The 13,511-nt window shown below is 40.4% G+C and overlaps 1 protein-coding gene across 1 annotated transcript in view; it reads right to left on the bottom strand.

The window, feature by feature from the left end:
- The window catches only part of LOC127199104 (leptin receptor-like), a gene marked incomplete at its 3' end in the record, with an annotated part of 47,733 nt that extends 44,731 nt beyond the window's left edge, over positions 1 to 3,002 (bottom strand). The window contains exon 1 of the mRNA XM_051156954.1: positions 2,569 to 3,002. The remainder of the gene's footprint in view (positions 1 to 2,568) is intronic.
- Positions 3,003 to 13,511: the final 10,509 nt, after the last annotated feature.

Here is a 13,511-nt window from a genome sequence, read left to right as displayed (position 1 = left end):
ATACATAGCCTAAATAATCTACAAACAGATACATCCAACATTGATGTAAGTTTTCTTTTAAAATAGGCCAAACAAGGCTTGGGGTAAGGAAGAGGAAAGTAACAAACCTGAGTATCCTCCGGTTATCTTTGTTAAATAATGAGTAGAAAACCTTTGTCTTGTAACTACCCATTGCAATGGTTTGCTATATAGCCTACCAGGTGATACATTCATTTTAGGCATTCTTCCCTATATCTGTCACAGTTCAAATGTTTCAGATAGTTAAAGACTAAGATCACGTGTGTGAAAAGACAACTGATAATGTCACTATTGCATTGGAAACACCACTGAGCAGAGCTGGAGGTGTCACTCTCTCAGTAGAGTGCTTGCCTAGGAAGGCCAGGGTTTGACTTCCCTGCACCCCAGGAACCAAGTGGTCCACACCTGTAACCCCAGCCCCCAGAAAGAGATAAAGTCAAGGTCACCATCAGCCATGAAGTGATTTTGAGGTCAACATGAGATACATATTGCTTGTTGTATGTGTGTTTGTGTTTTAGAATATTCTAAACTAGAAACAGATCAAATTTAAATAGAAACTTCAAAAGCCTGTATGTACAAACGCTGTAGGTGAACATTTGCACTTTTATAATTTAATTAAAATTGGAATCTGCAAATCACATAAAATCTTAGGAATTTGAACTGAGCATAAGCCTTTTCTTCGTTTTAACTCCACAGGACATAGTTTTTCAGTATGAGTGCATGCCTATTTAAAAAAAAAAAAAAAGCAATACAGTATCTGCCAAGAGAATTAATTTATTTTGGCTTTTCTTTCTTTCTTTCTTCTGGATGTGTTTAGATCTTACTTCCAAGACCTCCCACTTCACAAACCCAAACCATTTGGTCTTATATTAGTGACCTAAGTGTGAAGCAATGACTGTTTTTTCCTCGATAAATTCATGGGAGAGTAAAGCACCACGTTGCAAAAGAAGAAAGAGGCCCGAGCCAAGCGCCCCAGCCCTGGAGCTGTGAATGAGCTGGCCCAACCTAAGCAGCAGATGCCTGCAGTGCTCACGTTGTTTTTCAAATAAGCGCCAGCGGGGTATCTGAGTTCTAAGATTCCCTGGCTAATCAACATGGAATTCACTTCTCTCTGCTCAAACTTCAAAGGAAACGGCCCTCTGCTTCTGGAGGCACTTTGAGGAAGACAAATGCCTGGCTGGCTGATGTCCTTTCCAGCCCAAAGGCAGAAAAGGAACTGAAAATAAGTTAAAATGTGTTCAAACCCAAGCCATTCTACTCGCTTGGATTGCACACAAAGCATTTGTGGGTGGTAAGAGATTATTACATTTTAGATCATAGCCAACAAAAATAGCTACAAATCCTTCTACGCCTATCCTAACTGGCAATGTCTAAATCTCAAATAATTTTGAAAATACTAACAGTGAACTATTGTATGTGGTGACAAAGGCAACTAACTGCCTTATTCTGATCTTGCATAGATGAGTCAAGGTGCTTTACTGTACAAGCAAAATGTATAGTGCTACTTTATAGTACAACTCCAGGGTGAGTGTGTGAGTGGGAGTGTGTGAGTGTGTGTACATGTGTGTGAGAGTGTGTGTATGTGTGTGTGTGTGTGTGTGTGTGAGAGAGAGAGAGAGAGAGAGAGAGAGAGAGAGAGAGAGAGAGAGCATAGATACCTAATTTCTGGCTGATCTGTTTAGTTAACCTCTGCTATTTTCTGGGATTCATTCCAAGACTACGAAATGTTATCACTGAAATTGTCATCTCTGTGATCGAGATTCATTTCACAGGATGCTTTGAAGTGCTCTGAAAAAACACCTTTTAAACATTCTGCGCACAACTTTATGCTAAAAAGCCATGAGCACCACTCTGTAATTGATGGGAAAGGTATAATTTTTGGTTCTCCCGAAAATAAATTGTCTTCCAAATACACAATACAAAATTTTTTAAAAGTACTATGTTAAAGACACAAGTTATTTAGGTATTTCTCTTCCTTCCTTCCTTCCTTCTTTCTATTTCTTTTCTGTTTTTCAATGCCGCAGAGGTAATATGATTCTTTAAAGGTAATATGATTCTTTAAGTAACTGCCTTGTGACCCATTCCTGTATAAACTATTTCCAAATTCTTTTCAAATACTATGTTTTCTCTACCACTATTAACTGAAAAATCCTGAAAACATAGACGGTAAATGTACATAATAATCCCAACCCCAAGACCAATGGAGTCTTTAGAGAGATTGGCAATTAGAAAAGTCTACATTTTTAACATGGGGTACACCTGGAGGTATTACTAAAAGGCCTCGGAAATGATATGAATCCAACCCTCTAAATGCGATCTACGAAGAAACTCACGGAGGTTAGGCTAAGCACACACCACTGAAGATAAGTGGGAAACAGAGCCTAACTCAGGCGCTATGTATCGGGTCTGGAGCGCTGGCGGGGCACTTGTGTCACTGCCTTGATACGCACAGACCCTTCAGGCTCCTCTTAAGAACCCCCTCTCTTCAAGCCAGAGTCCACAAACAGCGCCGCGCCCCGGTATCCAGTGTCTTAGATGGAGTCAACATACCTGGGTTTGCAGAACGATTCCTCGGTCGGGTCTGTTTTTTTCCTCACAGCTGCAAATCCTTTTAAATGGGTGCCTTGGCTGGGGCTCGGCTTGGGGCTTTGGTTGGCTGGCGGACTGGCTTTTGTATTTGTTTTGTTTTTAATTTGCTCGGGCAGGGAGAAGAGGGTGGGAAAGTTAACCCGCCCCACAACACATTTTTTTCCCCTCTCAAACCAACCCACCCTCTCTCGGGCTCCGGGGTTTGAGGGGTTGATGTAGCAGTCCCAGGCAGTTTCCAAAGTGGCAAGAGGCCTGGAGAAGTTGCGTGGCCCTCCGCAGGTGTGGCACCAAGAGGCCGCTGTTCACCAAACCTGCGTCCTGCTGCGCAGCCCTGTGTGGTCCAGCGCCAGAGGTTCAGGACTGGAAGGTGGTCCCACCTATATCCTAGGATGGCGTGAGGCGTGAGGCGGGAGTGCCTGAGCTCTGTGCGGCTGCTTCAGAAGGTGCGGGCCACTCATGCGCGGGCGCGCCACTGCGAGGCACTGGCCACTCAGGTGACCGCGCTGCGGAGACGCTGAGCGCGTGGCCGAGGAGAGAGCTTGGGCGAACCTTTGGGGCTGATTCTGGCTTCTCTGGCCTTTACAGCAGCAGGTGTGGAAAATGCTGCACTAAGGACTTGGCGAAGTGGGAAAGAGAACCAGGAAAGATCCCAAATAAGGAAACCATGAGCTCCCTTTCCCGCTATGTGCATCAGCCACCATCTCTGCCTTGGGAGGGCATTCTTGAATCTAGTTGATTAATGACCTCCACTTCGTTTTCCATCCTGAAACTCAACGACATTTGGCATGGCAAGATAAAAACTAATAATAATAAATCTGTCTTTAGAGAGTCAGAGTCCAACCTCAAAGTACATAGGCATTTGTTGCTCTCTGCTCAAAAAGCGTATTCTCCTATCAATTTACTTCCTTTCTGAATGTTATTGACGGCATTGTGTGTTTTACTACTTTCTTTGAACTCCTGGGAGAGGAGGACATAAGCATTTATAACATTCCCAGTTGTGCAGTTGATCTGAAGGAAAAACAGAGTAAAGATGAAGGAACACACGTGAGTGGAGGTACTTTAGATTGGGGAGATAATTTTATAACTATCCACACAGGAAGTAAGCTGCCTGAATTAACCCAACCACAACAGGGCTGAGAGCTCAGCTCCTGCTCCATGGGATGAGCCATTACAGAAACTGCCACCTGTCGGATGTGTAATAGGACTCCTCCCCATGGACATGATCTTTGAGGGCCAGTGACACTTTTATCACAAGCGGTGGCCCTGAGGACCATATGTTGAAGCTACTTTATTGAGAAGCACCACAACTACCCACGGCATAGGCTTTGCAGGCATATGAGGTAGGCACCATTAACCTAGAAATGCTAAGCTTTGGTTTTTACCAAACTGTTGCAAGTAAATAAAGAAACAGACAAATGTCTCCATTGGATGGAGAATAAAATTGAAGGAGAGACTTGGTTTCCTCACATTATTATTACTAAAACAACACAAAAAGAAACCTTAATAAAGTAACTAAACAATCAAATTAGCACATTCATTTCCCAGGGCTGCTATAACAGGTAATTACAAACGTAGTGCTTACAACAGCAGAGATTTATTCTCTCTGTTCAGGATGTCAGCAGGTCTGCAGTCTCTCCCAAGTCACCAAGGGACACTCCAGCCCTGCTTCTTCCAGCCTTTGCATCAGGCGGACATTCTTTGTTGTGAGGCCACGTAATTCCAGTGTCTGCCTTTGTTTTTATGCTGCTTTCTCTGCACCTTTGTCATCGTGTTTTGGGAGTTTTTTGTTTTTGTTTTTTTAAGGGTGTTGTTTTGTTTTATTTATTTGTTTTGCTTGTCTTTGGAGTGAGGACCCATCCCAGTAAGGTAAGATGATTTCATCTCAAGATCCTTAACTTAATTACATCTACAAAACTTCCTCTTTTTTTCCAAATATGGTCATATTCACAGAGTCTAGGGATTGGGGCATGGACATGTATTGAAAGGAGAGTCACTACTGAACCCGTCACAACAATTGAATAAATAGAGACCAAATCCTAGTCTTCTGTGCTATTAGGGTATAATCCCAGCATCATTATCTAAGTGGGATTTAGTTGTTTGGTTGTGAAAAACTAAAAAGAAATGTTAAACCTGGCTATTTCGATTCTACTTCAACCTAATCAGAATAACAAACATCAAGAAAACAAGTGACAAACTCTAGAAAGGATGACAGGAAAGAGCTGTCCTTGGTCACTGCTAATGGAAATGAAACTGGAGCAGCCACTAGAAAAATCAGTGTGGAGGTTCAAAACCCAAACAAGCAAACAAACAAAAAACTAAAAGTAAAACTACCAAATGACCCAACTATATTACTCCTGGGTACACACCCGAAGCACTCTAAGTCAACACACTGCAGAGACACCTACACACCCAGCCACAGACAGACAGCTGAGGCAGAGAGCGGCTCCGTCAATAAAGCACTGGGCTTTGCAAGCATGAGGATTTGAGTGTGATCCCCAGAACTCATGTGGAAATGCCTGGTACTGTGAATCTATAATCTCAGAATTGGGGAAGCCAAGACAAGACAGGAGCATCTGTGAGGCTCATCGGCCAGACAGTCTACCATAATTAGCTTTAGGCCAATGAGAGGTCTTGTCTCTAAGGGAAATGAGCAACACTCTTGAAGATAACATCTAACGTTGTCCTCCAGTGGACACACACACACACAGCATAGTTTGTATGGAGAGTGTTTTATGAAAATGCATGCAACCTAAACCATATTCAGAAGACCACATGGGGGGCTGTGAAAGTAGGAAAGAAGAAAGATTTGTAAAGGAAAGGCAGGAGGAGAGAAGAAGAATAGAATACAAGTGACATGAAGGCAAAGGAGGAAGTTAAAAGAACTAGAAAGGGGGCAGGGAGCTGGAGGAGGGCAGTGGTGGAAGAAGCTGAAGGGAAACAAGGCAAAATGACACCTGTGTGCAAATGCCATGAGGATATCTGTTACTTTATATACTAACTTAAAGAAAAAAATAATAAGAGGAGCTGGAGAGAGGGCTCAGCAGTTAAGAGCACTGTCTGCTCCTCCAGAGATCCTGAGTTCAACTCCCAGCAAACCACATGGTGACTCACAACCATCTATAATGAGATCTGGTGCCCTCTGCTGGTGTGCAGGCAGAATACTGCATATGTAATAAATAAGTAAATAAATCTTTTTATTTTAAAGAAAAAAAAAAGAAGAAAACCTGGGGATTGTGGAAAATAACTGCCTCAGGAAAAAGGAAAGAGGCTCAAGCTCTCCATTTCTGTTTGAGTCCTAAGTGTTGCTTAAGGCTAAGCACAGCACATTGCAAGCCATCACTGTTGCAGAAGTGTATCCACCTAGATATGTCTACACTTGTTCACCATGACACAGCACCGAGCATCCACTCTGCCCCAGGCTCTGAGTCAATAGCTCCATATAGCATTTACATTCTAATTAATTGAACATCTTTAAGTCTCAATCCTGCTGCCACAATGCTTGGTTACTTCTCTCAGGCATGGTAAAGGGCTGTGAAGGAATAAATGAGAGAGAGAGAGAGAAGAAAAAACAAACAAACAAACAAAACCACAACCAATCTGTTAAGAAGTGTCACCACACTGAAAACCATCTCTATAATGAGATAGAATTTACCAGAGCAAAAACAGATTAACACCCTGACTCACTCTGTATTTTGGGAGGGGAGGGAAAAAAATCTCTAAAAGAAAATCTAGTGTAAAAAATAAATTAATGTGTTCACCTATTTTCTCTTTTGAAAAAAAATCAATAGACTGCCCATTTGCACAGATGCAAACCCCACTGGGAACAATCAATCATGGCTAAGCTTACCGTTGCATGAACTGGGTAAGATATTTTTTCTGAGTACTTTGATTATTAGTTGTAGACCATAAACATTGCCTAGTTACTATGTTGGTAATCTTGATGGAGTCCTTCCTGAATGCCTGCCAGTGACTTCCATGGCTGACTCTTTCCAGGATCACCTCTTTGCCCCGCTAGCTTTTCTTTCCATTCTTCCACACTTGCCATGTACACACTTGACTACCAGGGATGTAACCACCACACTGACTCACACACTGGGTAACTTATGGGGTCACAGACTCATCACAGCCTTATGATCAGCAAGTGGACTGTGACCACAATCCAGGAATGAGTTGTCTGTTGTATACCTACACACATGCATGAACACACACACACACATTCACATGATTGGCCTTTGTGAAAAGGGTGCATGGACACCTAGATCTAACAAGAAAAGAGGCTGACTTGAAAACCAGAAAGATGTTATAGTTTGTTTGCTTGTTTGTTTGTTTTTAAGAAATGTACTTGTACAATCAATAACAACAAATATTCCAGCAAAGTCTCGGATCCCAGTAAATGACAAATGCCTTCTTATATTTAACTATACTGAACTGCATTTGCTGAATAAATAATAAAACTATTTAATTAAATAACAGATTCTAAGGGCCAAGTAAACACTAACAAAGAACTAAGAAAGCCTTTTATATAAAGGTATTTTACGCTGGGGGTCACATGACATGCCATTAGCTGATAATTGGCAGGTCCAATTACTTGAGTAAATAGTAGCTAGACCCTCTGTCTGCACCAGAAATACATTTAAAGGGGAGAGGTTCAAAGTAGATAATGTAAAAGTTTCCATATTACAGTGTCCCTAAAACACACTCACTTTTCAGAAGGCTTTAGCAGGAGAAGTTAAACAGAGCAGTTAATAATCAATGAAAGGAAAATAAAATTTTAGGAAGGAATTTGAAGAATAAATAAAATTTGAGTTCTAGTGTATTTGATAAACAGGATACTATGAATAAGGCAAGCAGAGCTAACTTACAGGCTAGCATTTTTTTCCTTTAAATCAATGATGTTTAACAGATCTTCTAATAAGTGTTGTCTCCAGGCTCAGAACTGAGCGATTCCTCTGCTGCTCGTTGTATATCCTAGTATATGGTGTATGCTGTGTGACATATATTATATATCCTAGTATATGGTGTAGGCTGTGTGATATATATTATATATCCTAGTATATGGCGTAGGCTGTGTGATATATATTATATATCCTAGTATATGGTGTAGGCTGTGTGACATATATTATATATCCTAGTATATGGCGTAGGCTGTGTGACATATATTATATATCCTAGTATATGGTGTAGGCTGTGTGACATATATTATATATCCTAGTATATGGTGTAGGCTGTGTGACATATATTATATATCCTAGTATATGGTGTAGGCTGTGTGATATATATATTATAGTATATGGTGTGTGTGAATATTATATATCCTAGTATATGGTGTAGGCTGTGTGACATATATTATATATCCTAGTATATGGTGTAGGCTGTGTGACATTATTATATTCCTAGTATATGGTGTAGGCTGTGTGATATTATTATATATCCTAGTATATGGTGTAGGCTGTGTGACATATATTATATATCCTAGTATATGGTGTAGGCTGTGTGACATATATTATATATCCTAGTATATGGTGTAGGCTGTGTGACATATATTATATATCCTAGTATATGGTGTAGGCTGTGTGACATATATTATATATCCTAGTATGGTGTAGGCTGTGTGACATATATTATATATCCTAGTATATGGTGTAGGCTGTGTGACATATATTATATATCCTAGTATATGGTGTAGGCTGTGTGACATATATTTAATATCCTAGTATATGGGTAGGCTGTGTGACATATATATATATCCTAGTATATGGTGTAGGCTGTGTGACATATATTATATATCCTAGTATATGGGTAGGCTGTGTGACATATATTATATATCTAGTAGCGATATGAGGCTGTGTGACATATATTATATATCCTAGTATATGGTGTAGGCTGTGTGACATATATTATATATCCTAGTATGTGGTGTAGGCTGTGTGACATTATTATATCCTATATGGTGTAGGCTGTGTGACATATATTATATATCCTAGTATATGGTGTAGGCTGTGTGACATATATTATATATCCTAGTATGTGGTGTAGGCTGTGTGACATATATATATCCTAGTATATGGTGTAGGCTGTGTGACATATATATTATCCTAGTGTGGTGTAGGCTGTGTGACATATATATATATCCTAGTATGTGGTGTAGGCTGTGTGACATATATTATATATCCTAGTATGTGGTGTAGGCTGTGGACATATATTATATATCCTAGCATATGGTGTAGGCTGTGTGACATATTATATATCCTAGTATATGGTGTAGGCTGTGTGACATATATTATATATCCGAGTATGTGGCGTAGGCTGTGTGACATTATATTATATATCTAGTATATGGTGTAGGCTGTGTGACATATATTAATATCCTAGTATGGTGTGTAGGCTGTGTGATATTATTATATATCCTATGTATGTGGCGTAGGCTGTGTGACATATATTATATATCCTAGTATATGGTGTAGGCTGTGTGACATATATTATATATCCTAGTATATGGTTGTAGGCTGTGTGATATATATTATATATCCTAGTATATGGGTAGGCTGTGTGATATATATTATATCTCCTAGTATATGGTGTATTGCTGTGTGACATATATTATATATCCTAGTATATGGTGTAGGCTGTGTGATATATATTATATATCCTAGTTATGGTGTAGGCTGTGTGACATATATATATATCCTAGTATAAATGGTGTAGGCTGTGTGACATATTTCTTATATATCCTAGTATATGGTGTAGGCTGTGTGACTATATATTATATATCCTAGTATATGGTGTAGGCTGTGTGATATATATTATATATCCTAGTATGTGGTGTAGGCTGTGTGACATATATTATATATCCTAGTATATGGTGTAGGCTGTGTGATATATATTATATATCCTAGTATATGGTGTAGGCTGTGTGATATATATTATATATCCTAGTATGTGGCGTAGGCTGTGTGACATATATTATATATCCTAGTATATGGTGTATGCTGTGTGATATATATTATATATCCTAGTATATGGTGTAGGCTGTGTGATATATTATATATCCTAGTATGTGGGTAGGCTGTGTGACATATATTATATCCTAGTATATGGTGTAGGCTGTGTGATATTATTATATATCCTAGTATATGGTGTAGGCTGTGTGACATATATTATATCCTAGTATATGGTGTAGGCTGTGTGATATATATTATATATCCTAGTATATGGTGTAGGCTGTGTGATATATATTATATATCCTAGTATATGGTGTAGGCTGTGTGACATATATTATATATCCTAGTATATGGTGTAGGCTGTGTGATATATATTATATATCCTAGTTTGGTGTAGGCTGTGTGATATATTATATATCCTAGTATATGGTGTAGGCTGTGTGATATATATTATATCCTAGTATATGGTGTAGCTGTGTGATATATTATATATCCTAGTATATGGTGTAGGCTGTGTGACATATATTATATATCCTAGTATATGGTGTAGGCTGTGTGACATATATTATATATCCTAGTATATGGTGTAGGCTGTGTGATATATATTATATCCTAGTATATGGTGTGTAGGCTGTGTGACATATTTATATCCTAGTATGGTGTAGGCTGTGTGACATATATTATATATCCTAGTATGTGGTGTAGGCTGTGTGACATATATTATATATCCTAGTATATGGTGTAGGCTGTGTGATATATTATATATCCTAGTATATGGCGTAGGCTGTGTGATATATATTATATATCCTAGTATGTGGCGTAGGCTGTGTGACATATATTATATATCCTAGTATATGGTGTAGGCTGTGTGACATATATTATATATCCTAGTATATGGCGTAGGCTGTGTGACATATATTATATATCCTAGTATATGGTGTAGGCTGTGTGATATATATTATATATCCTAGTATATGGTGTAGGCTGTGTGACATATATTATATCCTAGTATATGGTGTAGGCTGTGTGACATATTATATATCCTAGTATATGGGTAGGCTGTGTGACATATATTATATATCCTAGTATATGGTGTATGCTGTGTGATATATATTATATATCCTAGTATATGGTGTAGGCTGTGTGACATATATTATATATCCTAGTATATGGTGTAGGCTGTGTGACATATATTATACAATATATCATACTCTATATGTTGCTCTATAAATGCTTTCTGAGTGAATACATGTCATGAAAAGGAACACAGGGCAACAAGTATATTCAGAACAAATGATTATGTTATGGTCAAGCCCTAAATTGTCAAAAACAAATACTAGGGCTTAGAGAGATGAATCATTCCTTAGAGCATTTGCTCTTCTTGTAGAGGGCTGGAATTTGGTTCCCAGAACTCACAGTAGCTCTCAAATGCTTTTAACTCCAGCTTCAGGGATGCTTAACGCTGTCTTCTGGCCTTCTTAGGCACCCACATGCAATTCAAACACTAATATGCACACACAAATAAAATAAATATTTTTTAAAAAAACAAATACTGGCTAGATGTGGTGGTAAGTGACCTTAATCCCAGCATTTAGGAGGCTGGGATAGAGGTAGGGTAGGGGTAGGGGCAGGGACAGAGGCAGAGGTAGAGACAGGGGCAGAAGCAGGGGCAGAGGCAGAGGCAGAAGCAGAGACGGGGCAGAGGCAGGGATAAGGGCAGGGGTAGGGGCAGAGGCAGGGGCAAGGGCAGAGGCAGTGCAGGGGCAGAGGCAGGGGTGGGGTGGAGGCAGGGCAGGGGTGGGGGCAGAGGCAGAGGCAGAGGCAGGGGCAAGGGCAGAGGCAGGGGTAGAGGCAGGGGTGGGGGCAGGAGCAGAGGCAGGGGTAGGGGCAGAGGCAGGGGCAGAGGCAGGGGCAAGGGCAGAGGCAGGGGTACAGGCAGGGGTGGGGGAGCAGAGGCAGGGGTAGGGGTAGGGGCAGAGGCATAGGTAGAGGCAGAGACAGAGGCAGAGGCAGGCAGGTGGATCTCTATGAGTTCCAGTTTACCTGCAGTGATTCTACATTAATTTCACAGTCAGACAAAAGTGTCATTTGAAAATAGCTATATGGGAGTGTGGTCCATATTAAATGAGCCCTAGGAAGTAGAATCATTTGCGTGGTCTTGAAAGGCTGAGACAGCCCAGTTACTATTTAGTCTGTTTTCCCATCTGCTGCCCAATCCATAACTCATTTAATCTAAATTCCTCCCCCTAGGGAATGCTGTTGGCAAGGATACAGAAGAATCATATTATCTAACTGCCGGCGAAGTTCACAGCCCTTTCTTACACTGTGATTTAAAAGAGCAAAAACAAAAAAACTCTAAATAGCAACAGGCTGGAGAGATGGCTGAGGGACTAAGAATCTTTGCTGCACAAGCAGGAAAAACAGAACTCAGACCCCAACACCCATGTAATAGGCCAGGCATGTTCCAGCACATCCCTGCTCCCCTAGCACTGATGGGGCCAGAGGCAGGGGATTTCTAGAGTTCACTGGCTGCCTGCCCCACTGAAAACTGTTGAGTTGCTGGGGTTGGGGACTTGGCTCAACATTAGACTACTTGCCTTGCAAACTTGAGGCCCTGGGTTCCATCCTCAGTAAAGCTCCAGGTTCAGGGAGAAACAGCTGCCTCAAAGGATCTAGGTAGAAAATGACAGGAAGGGACATGTGAACCTGCCACTGACCTCAGTTCATACACAGGCATGCTTATCACAAGCATGCGCATACATGATGGGCACAAACACATACACAGAGTAGCATTATTTATAATTTTGAATTAAGAATGAAAATTATCTCATCCAAGATTAAATATCAGTACTAGAACATGATTTTTTTTTTCCTCCAGGATTTTTTATTAAAACTGGCTCAGTGCTTCCTGCTGTATCTTTGTATTTGTTGTTTATCTGCCAATGTACCAGAAATGAACACCAGAGTATAAGAAAACTCCACAAATTCACCAAAATTTACATTAGCAAACTTATTATTTCTTTGTCCCTGAAATATAATAAAAAATAAAGTTATAATAATAAGTATTGGGAACTTACTCCTAAGCATTAACTAAAAGGGGTTATAAATACATGACTGGGCTGAAATCAGAATTCTGTGACTAAATACAGTTTTCACAGAAGTGCATTTCAATCTATGTCCCTACATAACTTAAAGTGGGCAATGCTTCTGGTTTTCCTGGTCATCTATCTGAACACACACACACTACAAACCAATTTTCACATAGCACAAAGTGTGTTCTCAGCAGGAATATAATGAGACTTGAGAGCAGAGCCCACCAGGCCTATTTACTGACCGATAGTCCAACTCTGCCAGGTACCTACTACTACAGAGGGCACAAATTCATGGCAAAAAGCCTAAGTGCTTTGCTTGCTTGTTTGTTTGTTTGTTTGTTTCCAGAGCCCTGGTTTGGAATTAGTGGATGATGAGAGATAAACTATCTTTTGCCTTGGCCATGGTGTGGCCCTGAGGAACTTTCTCAGCCAGCTCCCTTCTTCCCTTTCCTTTGCTCCAAGAAAGCACCCCCTGTTTTTCCTTGACTCCAAACCCATCAGTCGAGTCAGCCTGCCAGGTACAGTATCCTAGCTGCAAAGGAAGGCCACAGGGCATGTGGACTTGTCATAGTAACCTCTGCCTGTGACTCCAGCTGGAAGAGAGCATGGGACAGTGATTGGAGACAGGTCAGCCCAGACTGAGGCGTTTCACACAAGAGCTGGAATGAGATACTAAGATGTGCAAGCCAAGGCTTTTCCTGTGACCCGCTGAGTGTTGTTTGCCTACACCCATCCCCAGGTTCAACCAACAGCAGAATAAAAAACATGTTTCAATGAGTGTTGGTATTTCCCCGTCATTATTCCTTCATGGTACAACTCTAAGCTATACTAAGTATTCTCATTAATCTACAGGTGATTTACAGAATATCGG

The sequence above is a fragment of the Acomys russatus genome, chromosome 2, assembly GCF_903995435.1.
Source record: "Acomys russatus chromosome 2, mAcoRus1.1, whole genome shotgun sequence".
Taxonomy (NCBI): domain Eukaryota; kingdom Metazoa; phylum Chordata; class Mammalia; order Rodentia; family Muridae; genus Acomys; species Acomys russatus.
This window is presented reverse-complemented; position numbering and strand designations above follow the sequence as displayed.